Source organism: Ictalurus furcatus, chromosome 9, assembly GCF_023375685.1.
Source record: "Ictalurus furcatus strain D&B chromosome 9, Billie_1.0, whole genome shotgun sequence".
In the NCBI taxonomy this organism is placed as follows: domain Eukaryota; kingdom Metazoa; phylum Chordata; class Actinopteri; order Siluriformes; family Ictaluridae; genus Ictalurus; species Ictalurus furcatus.
In genome coordinates, this window is record NC_071263.1 from 6,314,836 (window position 1) to 6,330,331 (window position 15,496).

The following is a 15,496-nucleotide window of genomic DNA, read 5'->3' on the forward strand; positions in this document are numbered from 1 at the left end:
AGGTCAGGGCTCTGTACAGGACACGAGTTCTTCCGCAGCAACTTTGTTCTCATGGACCTCACATTGTGCACAGGGGCAATATGATAGAACATGTTTGGCCCCCTTAGTTCCAGTGAAGGTAAATTGTAATGCTACTGCATACAAAGACATCCTATACTAGTGCCCAAGGTGAACATACAGGTGTGTTGGTCAGGTGTCCACACACATTATATATAAATACACACACACACAAAGGGACATCATACTAATACTGGGTAGGACCCCCCTTTTGCTCATACAACAGCCTCAATTCTTCAAAGATTGAATTCCACAAAGTTTTGGAAATATTCCTTTGAGGTTTTGGTCCATGTTGACATTGTTGTATTATGTAATTGATACAAATCATCCATTCTTTGAATGCCACAGCCAGTCTGATTGCTGTTGCTGATCATGTGTATCCCTTTATGGCCTCAAATTATCTTATAATGGCTACTTCCAAGTTCCAACATGATAATGCGAAAATAAGTCACAAAGCACAAGTTATCTCAAACTGGTTCCATTAACATGATAATGAGTTCAGTGTACTTCAGTGGCATCCCCAGTCACCAGATCTGAATAGAGCACCTTTAGGATGTGGTCGAATGGGGAAAGTCACAGCATAAATGTTCTGATGACAAATCTGCAACAATTATGTGATGCAGTCATGTCAACATGGAACAGAATCTCAAAGAAATATTTCCAACACTTTGTGGAATCTATGCAATGAAGAATTGAGGCTGTTCTGACAGCAATGGTGGAGTTCTACCCAGTGTTGTTGTTGGTTATGTATATACACATACCGGTTATCAATTTTTTTTGTACACAAAACAGAATACCAATTAAATAAGGAAACTGACCATAAATCTTTTTTACCGGGAGGGTGAACTTGTTAAGCTTGTAGATAAAAGACTTATAGACAGGGCAAATATTAACTATAAAAACAAACATATGGTGTGCTACAAGTGCCTAATAAGAGTGATAAAGATTTTGGCCTTTTGCAATTAGATTAAATTAGATCTAGATTGTTCATTAAAGTAACTTCTGCATTTCTCAATTTACTAAACATTTAATAAAATTAACAATTCATTATACCTATTTTAGGTTAATAATTTTTTATGCTAAATATACGGTGTTCAGGTACTTTTGATTTTATGAGGAGCACCTGTAAACATGCTCATTCATGCAGTTATTCATGCATTATTCATCAGATGGCAGCAGCACAGTGACTAAAATCATACAGAAATTGGACAGCTGAAAAAATGGGAAAACGTTGCCTGGCTTTTCTCTAATCTTAATCTGTCTGTTTTGGGTGAGCCTGTGTCCTCTGTAACCTCAGATACCTGTTCTTGTCTGACAGGAGTGGACCCCGATGTATTCTTTTGCTTTTTTTGCCTCAAGGTTCAACAAGTTGTTCTGAGAGGCTCTTCAGCTCACTATGATTATAAAAAGGGGTTATTTAAGTTACCGTAGACTTCCTGTTAGCCAGAACCAGTCTGGCCATTCTCCTCTCACACTAAAGACTGTTGTGTGTGTGAAAATCTGAGGACATCAGCAGTTTCTGAAATACTGAAACCAGCCCATCTGGTATCAACAACCATGCAACAAAGTCAAAGTAACTGAGATCACATTTTTTCCCTATTCTGATTTTTGATGTGAACATTAACTGAAACTCTTGATCTGTATCTGCATAATTTTTGCATTATGTACAGACATAACATTAAAACCATCTGCCTAATATTGTGTAGGTCCCCCTGTGCCACCAAAACAGCTCTGACCCCTCGAGGCATGGACTCCACAAGACCTATAAAGGTGTGCTGTGGTATCTAGCATCAAAGCCATTAGCAGCAGATCCTATAAGTCCTCTATGTTGCGAGGTGGGGCCTCCATGGATTCAACTTGCACTTCAATTTGTCCATCCCACAGATGCTCAATCAGATTGAGGTTTGGGGAATTTGGAGGTCAAGTCAACACTTTGAACTCTTTGTCATGTTCTTCAAACCATTCCTGAACAATTTTTGCAGTGAGTCAGGGTGTTGAAAGTGGCCACTGCCATTTAGGAATGATGTAGCCTTGAAGGGGTGTTCTGGGTCTGCAACAATGTTTAGGTAGGTGGTAGGTCTCAAAGTAACATCCACATGAATGCCATGACCCAGAGTTTCCCTTGCCCAGAGCATCACACTGCATCTGTCCGCTTGCCTTCTTCCTGTAGTGAATCCAAAAGTGTACACAGGGGACTATGTATGCCAGCACCATGTCAGTTGTGCCTTCGTCAGTGGATGTTTGTGGACGTCCACTTCTCAGGTGGTCCGCAACACTTCAGGTTTTTTGAATTTGTAAATAAGCTTGGCAACAGTGTCATGTGTGATGTGCTTGCAGTGTTTCCTGTTAAAGTCCATCGCAGCATTGCGACAGCTTCCCGATCCAGCCATGAGAATGATTTCAATACCTTCTTCTTTTGTCAAAGGCATTCTTAAAGACTATCCTGGGGAAAAACAGTAATATAAAGTAACGTGTATATATAAATAAATTTGAATAACATTGATCTCAGATTGATTACAGTTGCACCTGTCAAGGGGTGAGGATATATTAGGCATCAAGTGCACAGTCAGTTCTCGAAGTTGATGTGTTGGAGGGTTGCTAAAATGGGCAAGTGTAAGGATCTGAGAGACTTTGACAAGGGCAAAATTGTGACGGCTAGCCAACTGGGTAGGAGCATCTCTAAAACAGTAGGTCTTGTGGGGTTGTTCCCAGTATGCTCTGGTTAGTACCTACCAAAAGTGGTTCAAAGAAGGACAATCGGTAAACCGGTGACAGGCTTGTGGGCACCCAAGGCTCATTGATGTATATGGAGAGTGAAAGCTAGCTTGTCTGGTCTGATCCCAGGGAAGAGCTACTAATTGCTGAAAAAGCTAACACTCGCTATGAATGAAATCTGTCAGAACACAGTGCATTGCAGTTCACTGCATATGGAGCTGCATAGGCACAGAATGGTCAGAGTGCCCATGCTGACCCCTGTCCACTGCTGAATGTGCCTACAATGGGCATGTGAGCATCAGAACTGGACTACGGAGCAATGGATGAAGGTGACCTGGTCTCAGGTTTTCTTTTACATCATGTGGATGGCCGGGTGCGTGTGTGTCGCTTACCTGGGGAAGAGATGGCACCAGGATGCACGAGTATGATAAGCAGGCAAACCAGTGGAAGAAGTGTGATGCTCTGGGCAATGTTCTGCTGAGAAACCTTAGGTCCTGCCATTCATGTGGTTGTTGCTTTGACATGTACCACCTACCTAAAAATTGTTACAGACCAAGAACACCCCTTCATGACAACAGTGTTCCCTAATTGCAGTGGCCTTTTTCAACAGGATAATGTTCCTTGCCACACTGCAAAAATTGTTCAAGAATGTTTTGAGGAACCATGACAAAGAGTTCAAGGTGTTGATTGGCCTACAAATTCCCCAGATCTCAGTCTGATTGAGCATCTGTGGGGTATGCTGGACAAACAAGTCCTTAAAGGACTTAAAGTATCTACTTCTAATGTCTTGGTGCCAGATATCACAGCACCCTTTCAGAGTACTTGTGGAGTCCATGCCTCGACAAGTCAGAGCTGTGTTGGCAGCACAAGGGGGACCTAAACAATATTAGGCAAATGGTTTTAATGTTATAGCTGTATATAATTTTCCTTGAAAACTCTCACTTTTAGTCCTCAAATGAACTGTAACGTAAATAAATGTAGTCCAGACATGGACAAGGTTGGAAATAATGATTTTTCCAATCTGCCTCTGTGCAGTGTTCTTTTACTGGCCAGTTTCATTTATGACCATTTCTTTGCAACTCTGCCTAGAAGGCCAGCATCCTGGAGTCGTCCCTTGACTGACAAGTTTCAAAAGAGAGTAGTTTTTTACTGTCCACTTTGAGTCTGTATTCAAACCCACAAATGCTGATGCTCCAGATACTCAACTAGCTTAAAGAAGGCCATTTTTATTGCATCATTAATCAGCACAATGATTAACAGCTGCACTAACATAATTGCAAAAAGGTTTAACATTATTCACCTGGATTAGTTTTCACAATGTGCTATTGGAACACAGGAATGATGGTTGCTGAAAATAACCCTTTTTATGCCTATGTAGATATTCCATGAAAAAATCATCAGTTTCCAGCTATAATAGTTATTTACAACAGTAACAATGTCTAGACTATATTTGTAATCAATTTAATGTTATTTTAATTGAAAAAAAAAGCTTTTCTTTCAAAACCAAGAGAATTTCAAAGTGACCCCAAACTTTTGACCGGTAGTGTATGTTTGATTTCTTCTGTATTTGTCACAGTTAATTGTTTCAGATCTTCAAACAAAATTTAATATAAGACAACTTAAGTAAACACAACGTGTCCCTCAAACGTGACTAAATTGAAGCAATTCTGCAAAGAAGAGTGGGTGAAATTCTCCACAGTGATGTGAAAGACTTATCTGGAGCATTTGGTTGCTGCTAATGGTGGCACAACCAGTTATGTTTAGGTCCTCCCAACCCAAGTTCCTTTTCTTCAATAAATGAAATTTCATTTAAAAAAAAAAAAAAAAAGTGTCCTCGTGTTCTCCTTGTCTTATTTTATTTTTGTGGATCTGAATCCATTTAGTGTGCAAAATTAGAGGAAATTGGGGGGAAACATTTCTTATTGATGGAGAAATATGTTTTGAGGAATAAAGACATTTGAAATGTTATCAAAGACCGGTTTGGTTCTCTGACATGCAATAGTACTCTCTGATTTCCTCAAGGTGGATTAAGGTTACATAGCTTTTGCATTTACTATATACTGTATGCTCTACAGATGCGTGATTAGACTTTATAAAAGCCACATAAAACCACTGTTTATGGCACAATTCCAAAAGCTGATGAGGAGATTGTGTGGTTATGAAATTTGAGAGAAAGGGGGTGCCATTGAGTAATGCCAAACTATACATCAGAGTTAGAGGAGACATCAACAATGTTTTTTCTGTTACTGAAATGTGCTGTCAGTTGGTCTAGAATACTTTCATTACCACAACCCCTATTATTAATCCATTATTATAAATAATATTCAGTATCCCTGTGTTTCTCAACTGCTGAACCAGTTTATCAGCAAATTATTTAACTCCAGATTAATAGGGTTGGGTGTTTTGGGATAAGGGAAAATTTCAAAATATGTTGGGTTCCCAGGTTGATTAACCCTGCTCTATCAATCCAGCTTGGCTTCCCTCTTTGAGCCTTGTAGGCTGGGAAATTTTATTTGTTTGACTTCAAAGAAAGATACAGCTTATTTAAGAGCTGACTGTGTTTTTAACCTAAATAGACAAAATGTACAGTCAGATTTGCTAGAGTAATGTTGTACATATATGTGGCTAGCACTCATATTCAAATATTGACGCAATGAGGAGATAACCCCTGTACTATTAAAAAAAAAAGTTTTCTGTAATGATCTTAAAACTTCTAATTAAAATCATTATGTAAAAATGCGGTTCAGTTTCTCTTTTTAAAATAAACATTGAGAGGTGGCTGATTTAATGTTTCCAAGTGTATGTCCACTTAGTTGTACTTATATTGTTACAGTATAAATAAAATGTACATGTTGGAAGTCCCTATTTACACCATGCATTTTAGTATGTGAAGTTTAAATGGTTAACTTCATGTGGATTCCTTATTATTATTATGGTTGTATTCACAATTGTTTTTAGGTCTCATTTGTTACCACAGCAGCTGCCCTATAAGGTGTCAAAGCCAATTGAGTACCAGCACCATGTAGTGATTTTTTTCCCAAGGCACCGATGACGTAGTGAGTTTTGGTCACACATCACTTAAGGTGGGTGTATGAGTGTGTCTGATGACCCCTCCCTCCTTTTACCTTGGGGCACCAGCTAAGGAATTTCATCTTAACAGTACGAGAACAATCCAAAAGGACTGTTCAATAAATTGGAATTAATGTGAATTAGAGGAAGGTTGCCAACTAACTTATCTGAAGGATTTCTGAGATTCTGGATAGTAGAGCATCTGATCATCAACACAAGGAAGACATGGTTTTAATAAAATTAATTTTATTAACACTAGACATGCAGGAGTAAATATCACAACTACTAAAAGATACTAATAAATGAATGCTACACTGTAAAACCGGATAAGTTCATTTAACTCAAAAAATTTGAGGAAACCAATTACCCCAAATTTATTAAGTTGATAAATCAATTTCTTTAAGCCAAATACACTTAAATATAACACAAATTTATTTTAAATTACAAAGTTTGAGTTAAATTGTTGTATTTAAGTGTATTTGGCATAAATGCAATGTTTGGTTGAATGTAGCAGTGGAAGAGAATTATATGATAGCAAACATCTTGTGGTGAAACCAGTTAAAGGCTCTGGTGAATGACAATAAATAAATGCTTGTCAGGCAATGTTTGCAGATGCGTGAATCTTTAAATCTGGAACATGTAGATGAAGGAGCCTTGAAGGGAAGGTTTAGCTTAGAAAAGCTTAAGCTTAAACATACTGTTGCCACTCTCCTTGTCAGGTCAGAGATTCAAGATAGTTGTTCTGTTAATATCTTCTGCCTCACAGGCCGAAGACTCAAGGTGGTTTTTCTGTTAACACCTTTGTCCTCGTCAAGTTAGAAATGTATAACTTGGTGTTTCTGTTGATGTTTCTTTCCTCGTCAGGTTAGAACCAGAAAGTGCCATTCGAGGTTGATCGCTTTATCCCTTTCTGCTAAGGAGGAGATTGTAATCTGGGCTTTTCCATTCCAGCAACATGATTGGCTGTTGATGTCAGAAGTGCATCACAGTGTAAAACATGGAACTTCCTGTTGCCAGCAGGTCGCGCTCTGACTATAACTTAATGTTGACATGTAGATGTCTTCAGGATGGCACTTTTATCATACATGTGAAGTTTGGAGCGAATTGTATGTATGTGTTATAACAACTTCCTGTTTCATGGCGAAACATCAAAATTTGTGAAACCGCCACATCCACGCCGTGCAGCAAAAACGCAAAAGCTTCACAATTTAACATTGTCAAGGCCTTTAGATGAGACTGAGCAAATATGATGTCTATCCTATGAAATGAGGAATTTGTTAAAGTACGAGGCCTGGAAATGGCAAAAACACAGCAGAAATTGAACAGAAAAATAAAAATGGCTTACTTCCTGTTGAGTTTAGGGCAAGGGTTCAAGAGACTTTTTTGTATGTATTTCAATGTTAGACATGTTTACCGAATTTCATAGAGGTAGGTGAAACGTAGCGCGTGGGGCAAATCGTTGAAATTTTGTAGGTGGCGCTATTGAGCCATTTTGCCACACTCAATTCTGGAACTCCTATCAGATGTAATCTTTCAGCAGTTCTGACACGTCTGCAAAGTTTGTGAGTTTTCAGGTATGTTTAGGCCCTCTAAAATGTGATTCATTTGAGAAAATAATAAAATAATAATAAACGGAGCAGATCCAATAGGGTCTCGCACCTGCGGTGCTCGGGCCCTAATAAATATAGCTGCAAGCAGCAATTATCGGGGTTCAAACCATTTAGGGCCTTTAAAGACATTAAAAGATATTACTTAATATTGTGCAATCCTATAAGCAAATCAAAGAAAAACCAAGATCATTTTAAGAAATATTGGCCTTCATTAAGCTTGTCTAATAGCTACGGAACATTGCTCGACCAATGGTGGCCATGTTTTTCAAGATTCCCAATTGTCCTTGTATTTGCTGAGTGCACCTTGGACAAGGATGATTCTTGCAAGACTTATTTATCAAGAGTATTGGACCAGTGGTTCCACATTTACTCCAAATAACATATTTTGTTCTGTTATAGCGCTACCAACTGGTCACAATCAGTATTTTTTAAAGAATTGTCCTCAGATTGAACCCATATGTAAGTATCCCAAGTTTGGTGAAAATATCTCATTCTGTTCAAGAGTTATAGCCATTTAAGTAAAAGTGGCCACGCCCACTTCGAACCTTTTGATGTGCCCTTGCGAGGGTAAATCAATAGTTAAATTTTTTTTGATAACTATTGATCTAACATGTCCAAGATATTGTCCTGCAATAGTTTTATTTCACTTGACAAAACCACCTATGACTAGTTCGCAAAAGTAGGTTTTTAATATTATCTGAAATATTTACAGAACGGTTTGACAGACATCAATGGTTCTTGAGGCAAATATATTTGGAATGAGAAGACCTATCATTTGATGTATATTATTTGTGTTTGTTCAAAACACTGCTTTATATTAGACAGTTAACACAGACAAAAATCGTGATAGCACCACCTATTGGCCAATTTTTTTAAAAAACTTTGCAAAAAACCGCTTAGATCAAGAGTCAGATAGGTCCACCAAGTTTCATTCCGATCACCCATTGGTAACCTTGCCTAATAGCTACTGAAATTTGATTGGCCAATGGTGGCCATGTTTTTCAACATACTTGAATGTGCTCATAGTGATGGCAACTGAGACAAAGACACTGTATGCAAATTTTGAAGTCAATCGTATCAACGGTTCCATAGTTACAGTGAACGTAATGGGTTTGTTTTTTTTTGTATTATAGCACCACCATTTGGCAAAAAACAAAGTCCTAGTACTCAAATGATAGAATATTTCAAAAACTTTTAATTTTATTTTTAATAATAAATAAATAAATAATTAGCCATTACACTTTACTGTAATATGAAATATTGTTACTGAAAAGTCTTATATAACAACATAATCAAACATAATTAAAATCATTCTGATAAGACTTTCCAACAAATGTTAGTCCAAAAATGGACATATTAGAACATTAATGTCATGAATATTGTAAACTACATACTATACACCAATTAAAAAAAAAAAAAAGTTGGCTGCCAAAAATATAAATATTGGGAGTCATCATTACAGGTGCAGGTTTGAAAACATTTAAATAAATATATTTATTCTCTATTATTTTGTTCCATATTTAAATACAACCCCAATTCCAAAAAAGTTGGCATGCTGTGTAAAATGTAAATAAAAACAGAATGCAATTACTTGCAAATCTCATAAACCCATATGGTATTCACAATAGAACATAGAAAACCTATCAAATGTTTAAACTGAGTAAATGTACCATTTTAAGGAATAAAAAAATGTTGCATGGCTGCAACATGTCTCAAAAAAGTTGGGATGGGGCAACAAAAGGCGGGAAAAGTAAGTGTTACTAAAATAATAATATTCCAAAATTAGATGTCTGTTTCTGAACCTTTAATTAATGGGAAAACTTTTCTTCATTTTCCCTGTAAATATGTCCTGATGTCCTCTACAAAGGACATAAAATATAGGCTTATATGTCTCAGGAGAATTAGCCTATATCTTTGTTAATTAATATTAGAGCTTTCTCATTTGTGTCAAGGCTGTGAAATATGTAATAAATATTTTTTTGGAAATGGCTTTGGAGAAGATTTATGTGGAATATCTTGTGTTTTTCCAAATTAGCCATCAAAGTATTCCGGCTTTCTTAATAAAGAAGCCGCTGCTGCAGGATTACACTTTATTTAACTTTTAAAAATAGCCTAGTACATAACTTTCTAAATCAGCCATGGACTAGATGGAGCATACAACTGAAGCATACGAAGTTACATGAAGGTAAGACGAACACAAACGTGTTAAATGTCTTTAGACATAGATGTTGGAAAAATGATCGGTTACTCGCACTTCCGACCAGTCGACATAGGTACATGTTAACAAAGCGTAAGCACATGACGTACATGATACATGTGATGCTGAGATGTACTTCTTCTCTATTGCCTCCTCTATGCCTGTAGGGGTCTGGTGAAAAGAAATCCATCCTAATAATGTAATCAAAGACCTTACACCATTTATGGAACTTTCCACAGTCCCACCGGTCAAACGTTACAGACTCAGTAGAGCTGCTGCAGTGGATAGGCCACAGTACTGACACGGTGAAAAGCACAACAGACCCCTTTTTCTCATTGAAAGAAAATCCATTTATACAATATTGTATTTGATCATATTTTAAAATGTTCTCAAATCTTAGTAGACTTGGACTTTTTTGGTGCATCTGGGCAAGCAGCCATAGTTGAGTGCTCATAGAATCACTGGTATTCTACATCCAAAGAGGTTATTTGAAGGGAAAACATCTCAGGGTATGTACTGTAGGTATTTCTTTATTCTAATTGGTTGGAGAAAATGGTGTGCTTGCATGTGTTTTTTTTTTTAAGCGCGCATGTCTAATTGTATTTGTGGAAGGACAACTGTTGAACAGGATACACCCTCCAAACTGGAGATGTGCAGCATTACATCCCAAAGACCTCGGGCCTTAAGTGAGTGTCCATGTGATTGTGGGAAAGACAGAATCCGAGAGTTTTCAAATTGTAATATTGAAATGATTATTTGTTTGAAACTTTGATTAATGAACAACATCTGTTAAATATGATAACTGATGGCAAAAATAGGATTATTGAAACATACTGTATGTAGCAGCATCTGTATGCATATACAGTATGTGTGTGTGCGTATGTGTCTTAAGGCCCAGCCTGGATCTTTCCTATCCCAAAGTTGAATGATTAGTGCAATAGGTTTTTTTTCACATGCGTGTCTAATTGTACTCGTGGAAGCACAACTGTTGAACAGGATACACCCTCCAATCTGGAGATGGGAGCATTACATCCCAATATCATTTGACCTTAAATAAGTACATGTATGTGCATGTGTGCACATGTGTGTGAGAAAGTACTTAACTTGTTAAATCTACATTCGTTGTCACAAACTTTGAATAATGATTAACTGTTAAATATGGTACCTATAGGATTTCTGATCTTATTTACCATTTATCTTGTTAACCATTTTCTATGTCAACTGTGAACATTACTTTGACTGAAGATGACATGTGCCATGTGACATCATCCATCTGCTGTCACCTGCCAAATTTGATAGTTGATGAAAACAGGTCAACAAAACTCTCTGCCAGCCCTTCGTCTCTATCTCGCGCTCTCTCTCTCTCTCTCTCTCTCTCTCTCTCTCTCTCTCTCTCGCACACACACACAGATTCTCGCTTTAGTGTTTTACTTTTGATTTCTCAATTCTTCTCTTAATACGCTTCTCTGCTAAGCTTCTGTACTTTGCTTTTGTGCTAAATGTTTTCTGCTATTTGTTCTGCTTGGCTAGTCGTGTTAATGTCTCTCATGCTGCTGTTGTATTGTTGTTTGTTCCACTGCTACACATCGCTGTCAGGAACTTAGGGAACCCTAGGGAGGATGAATAGGTCAGCAGGGGCCTGCACATACATAATCCTCACATAGAAATTTCTGTGTCTAGACACATTAGGTAAGTGTGCGGGTACAATCCCTTGTGTTTTTGTTGAGGCTTAAGATAAAGTAGTAGCTAACATTATCATGGCAGTTAGGTTAGAGAGTAAAACCACCTGGTACATTGGTTCGCTTGTTAAAACTGTTTTGCAGGGTGTCTCCTGTGTATGGATTGTGTGTACTATAATACATGTTGTACTCAGTACACATGTGTGCTCTGTTCCAAAATCTCTTCATTCCCCACCTACCCAGCTTTTCAATATTTATTTCCAGCTCATGCTACTAACCCTGCACTATTCCTTTAGGCCAGAGCCCAATTTCAGCAGTAATAGTTAGAATTGACTGGTAAAAAAAAAACTAAACATTTCAAAGAGGTAGGAACATGCTACTTTAAGCACTGTCTTATTATTAAATGCATAACTGCTTTACCATTTTAAGATTGTAGTCATGTGAGACTCTAAGTGATGAGGTCTAAGCTGCTGCCATGAGACTGTTCACACACAGACTCATCGCACTGATTCACTAAGACTATTAATAGACAGTAGTTATGTGATTGGAGTTTTAGAAGAGAGATGTCTGTGTCTGTGTATTGCCTATTAGAATGTTACAATGCTAGATAAAAATGAAAGAAGAGGTGCTCATGCCACAACTGTCACTGGCAAATCAGCATAGTAATTTAGCAAATCTCTCTTGCTATCTCTCCCTCAGCCTACGCTAACAGCACCACAGTGACAATTCTGATTACAGTCCATTACAGTTAATATTAAGACAATTTCAAATTACGAACATTATTTGTTGTTTGATACGGTGGTATTAAAAAGTCTACATTACATCTTTTTGTGATGTAAAAAAAAAAATGAAACCAAGATAAATCCTATAAGAAGATGTCTACCTTTATTGTGAAATTAAAAACTATAAATTAAAGTGAAAATTTTAATAAACTTAAATTAAATTTTGCTAAAAACTAGAGATGCACTGATACTAATTTTTTCAGCCAATACCGATAACTGATTATTCAGAGTGATATCGGCTGATGCTGATACCGATAATTTGGTGGTTCTGCCTTTTATACCTTCTTTTAAATTAATAATAATTAATTCCACAATTCTGAAGGAAATGCAAATAAAAACATTATTCACTCCATTTCAACAAGTTGTTTCACAGTAACTGGCCTCATAAACAGAAAACACATTACTCTAATTAACATTTACATTAACACATTAACTAAATTCTGAGGATTAAATTAAAATTTCTTAACTTATAGAATGTTATTAATTCATATTAACATTGACTGAATTCTAAAAAACATCCTGTTAGTCTCATATTCACTCACCACAAACAAAAGCATTTCTACTTTATCATTGAACATCAAACTGGTAATATATAATATAAACTTTTCTTTGATGATATTAACTCATATTAACATTAACTGGATATGAAACATACTATTCTACAAATACATTGTTCTGTGCAATATATATACCTTTTTTGTCAACTCATCTTCATTTAAATCTTTCAACCGTGTACTGGTGCTTTAATTCAGCTTGAACAGTGTGGCAAAAAAAAAAACTGACTCTACGCTGAAACTCTTGCTTCACTGCTGCAACGTCTGGTGTAAAAGCACTCATTCATTAACATGCAGGGCAGAGCTTACAAACTGCAGTTTTGTCACCCTATTCAAAGTAATTCCACATAAGAAACATCTTCTTTACACACAGCACAAATTCAGTGTGTTTTCCCCGCTCTCTTTTGATTGACAGGATTTAATCGGCCCTGATCATCGTATGTTTTTATACGTGAAAAATTGCCTTTATCGGCCGATACCGATTATTGGTGCATCTCTATGAAAAACAATAAGAGTCAATTTAGGGGAAAAAAAAATAATAATGTACAATAACCTGTTTGCACAAATGTGCACACCTAAACTAATACTTAGTTGAAGCACTTTTAGATTTTATATCGTCATTCAATCACTTTGGGTAAGAGTCACTCAGTTTGCACTCTTGACTTAGCAATATATTGCTATTCTTCCTTGCAAAAGCATTCTAACTCCGTCAGATTGGCTGGGTATCTCCTGTTCACAGCCCTCTTCAGGTCACCCCACAGATTTTAGACTGGATTTAGATGTGGACTCTGACTGGGCCAATCCAAAACCTTGATATTGTTTTGGTGAAATCATTTTTTTGTTGCTTTGGAGGTGTAATACAGGACGTTGTCATGCTCAAAGGTGAAATTCCTCTTATTCTCAAGTGTTTTAGCAGATGCCTTAAGGTTTTGTGCCAAAATGGACTCTTATTTGGAACTATTCATTATTCCCTCGAACCAGATTAAAGCATGATGCTGCTATCTCCATGCTTCACGGTGGGGATGGTGTTCTTCTGGTGATGTGCTGTGGTGGGTTTTTTTTTTTTTGTTGCTCCAAATATATCTTTTGGCGTTAAGGCCAAAAAGTTAAACTTTGGTCTCATAAGACCATTACACATCATTCCATGTTGTTTTGGGACATTGGATGTTTTTTTTGTTGTTTGTTTTTTTAAGTATAGACAGGCTTGGATAGGGTTTTTTTTTTAATTATTATTATAAAAGGCTTGCCACCCTACCCCATAGCCTAGACATATGAATGGTAAAATGGTAAATGGTCTACACTTATATAGCGCTTTTTTAACCTTAGTGGTTCCAAAGTGCTTTACACTGGTTCTCATTCACCCATTCACACACACACTCACACACCAATGGTAGCAGAGCTGCCATGCAAGGCGCTAACTTGCCATCGGAAGCAACTTGGGGTTCAGTGTCTTGCCCAAAGTCACTTCGGCATTTGGAGTCACATGGGCCGGGAATCGAACCACCAACCCTTCAATTAGCGGACAACCCGCTCTACCACCTGAGCCACAGCTGCCCAATATGAAGAATTCAGGAGATTGCTGTTGCATGTAGGGAGCAATCACTATATGCCAGAAATTGCTGCAATTCTTTTAATTTTGCTGTAGGCCGCTTGGCAGCCTCTCCTGATCTTCTCATAAATTTTAGAGGGACATACTGTTTTTAGCAGTATCACTGTTGTGCCGTATTTTCTCCACTTGTTGATTATTGTCTTTACAGTGTTCCATGGTATATCCAGTGCCTTGGAATTTTTTCTGTAACCCTCTCCTGATTGATATTTTTCAACAATGAAATCTCGGAACTGATTTGTTAGCTCTTTGCTGCCGATGGCTTTTCCAGTTACAGTTACCAATTAGATGCCAGGGAAATCCTGTAGGAACAGCTGTACTTTATTTGGGGGTAATCAGTCACTTTAATTGATGGCAGGTGTATACTAATTAATATTAACATGAGTTTGAATGTGATTAATTGATTCGGAACACTGCCACATTCCCAATTGTAAAAGGGGTACACACTTTCAAAAGCTGGTTATTGGATGTTTTTTGTTTTCCTTTTTTCCCCCTAAAACATTTCTGGTTGTTTGACATTTAAATTGAAAAGAAAGTGAGGAAAAAAGGTCTGAAATGTTTTAACTTAGCTTACTTTTTACAACACAAAAACCTGCCATTTTAACAGGGGTGTGTACACTTTTTATAGCCACTGAATGAATGAATGAATGAATGAATGAATGAAAGAATGAATGAATGCCTTTTATTGTCACTATACACATGTACAATGAAATTAAGAGCCACTCCTTTTTTGTTCTACACATGTTCTACACACAATAACTGTACTAAAGTAGTTTTTAATAATTGTTCAAATTTAGGTTCAAAATCTGCCAGCAATCTAAGCTCATTACTTGAAGTGACAATGGTAGAAAATTCCTTACATAAGTAACAGTTGAGCATCCATCCATCCATCTTCTACCGCTTACTCCTTCTTCAGGGTCGCGGGGGAACCTGGAGCCAATCCCAGGGAGCATCGGGCACAAGGTGGGGTACACCCTGGACAGGGTGCCAGTCCATCGCAGGGCACAGTCACATACACACTCACACACCCATTCATACACTACGGACACTTTAGACACGCCAATCAGCCTACCATGCATGTCTTTGGACTGGGGGAGGAAACCGGAGTACCCGGAGGAAACCCCTGCAGCACGGGGTGAACATACAGTTGAGCATATTAATGCTAAATAAATAATAATTCAATTACTGTAACAGTTTATGAGGGTGCAAGGAGAATACAGGAGACCC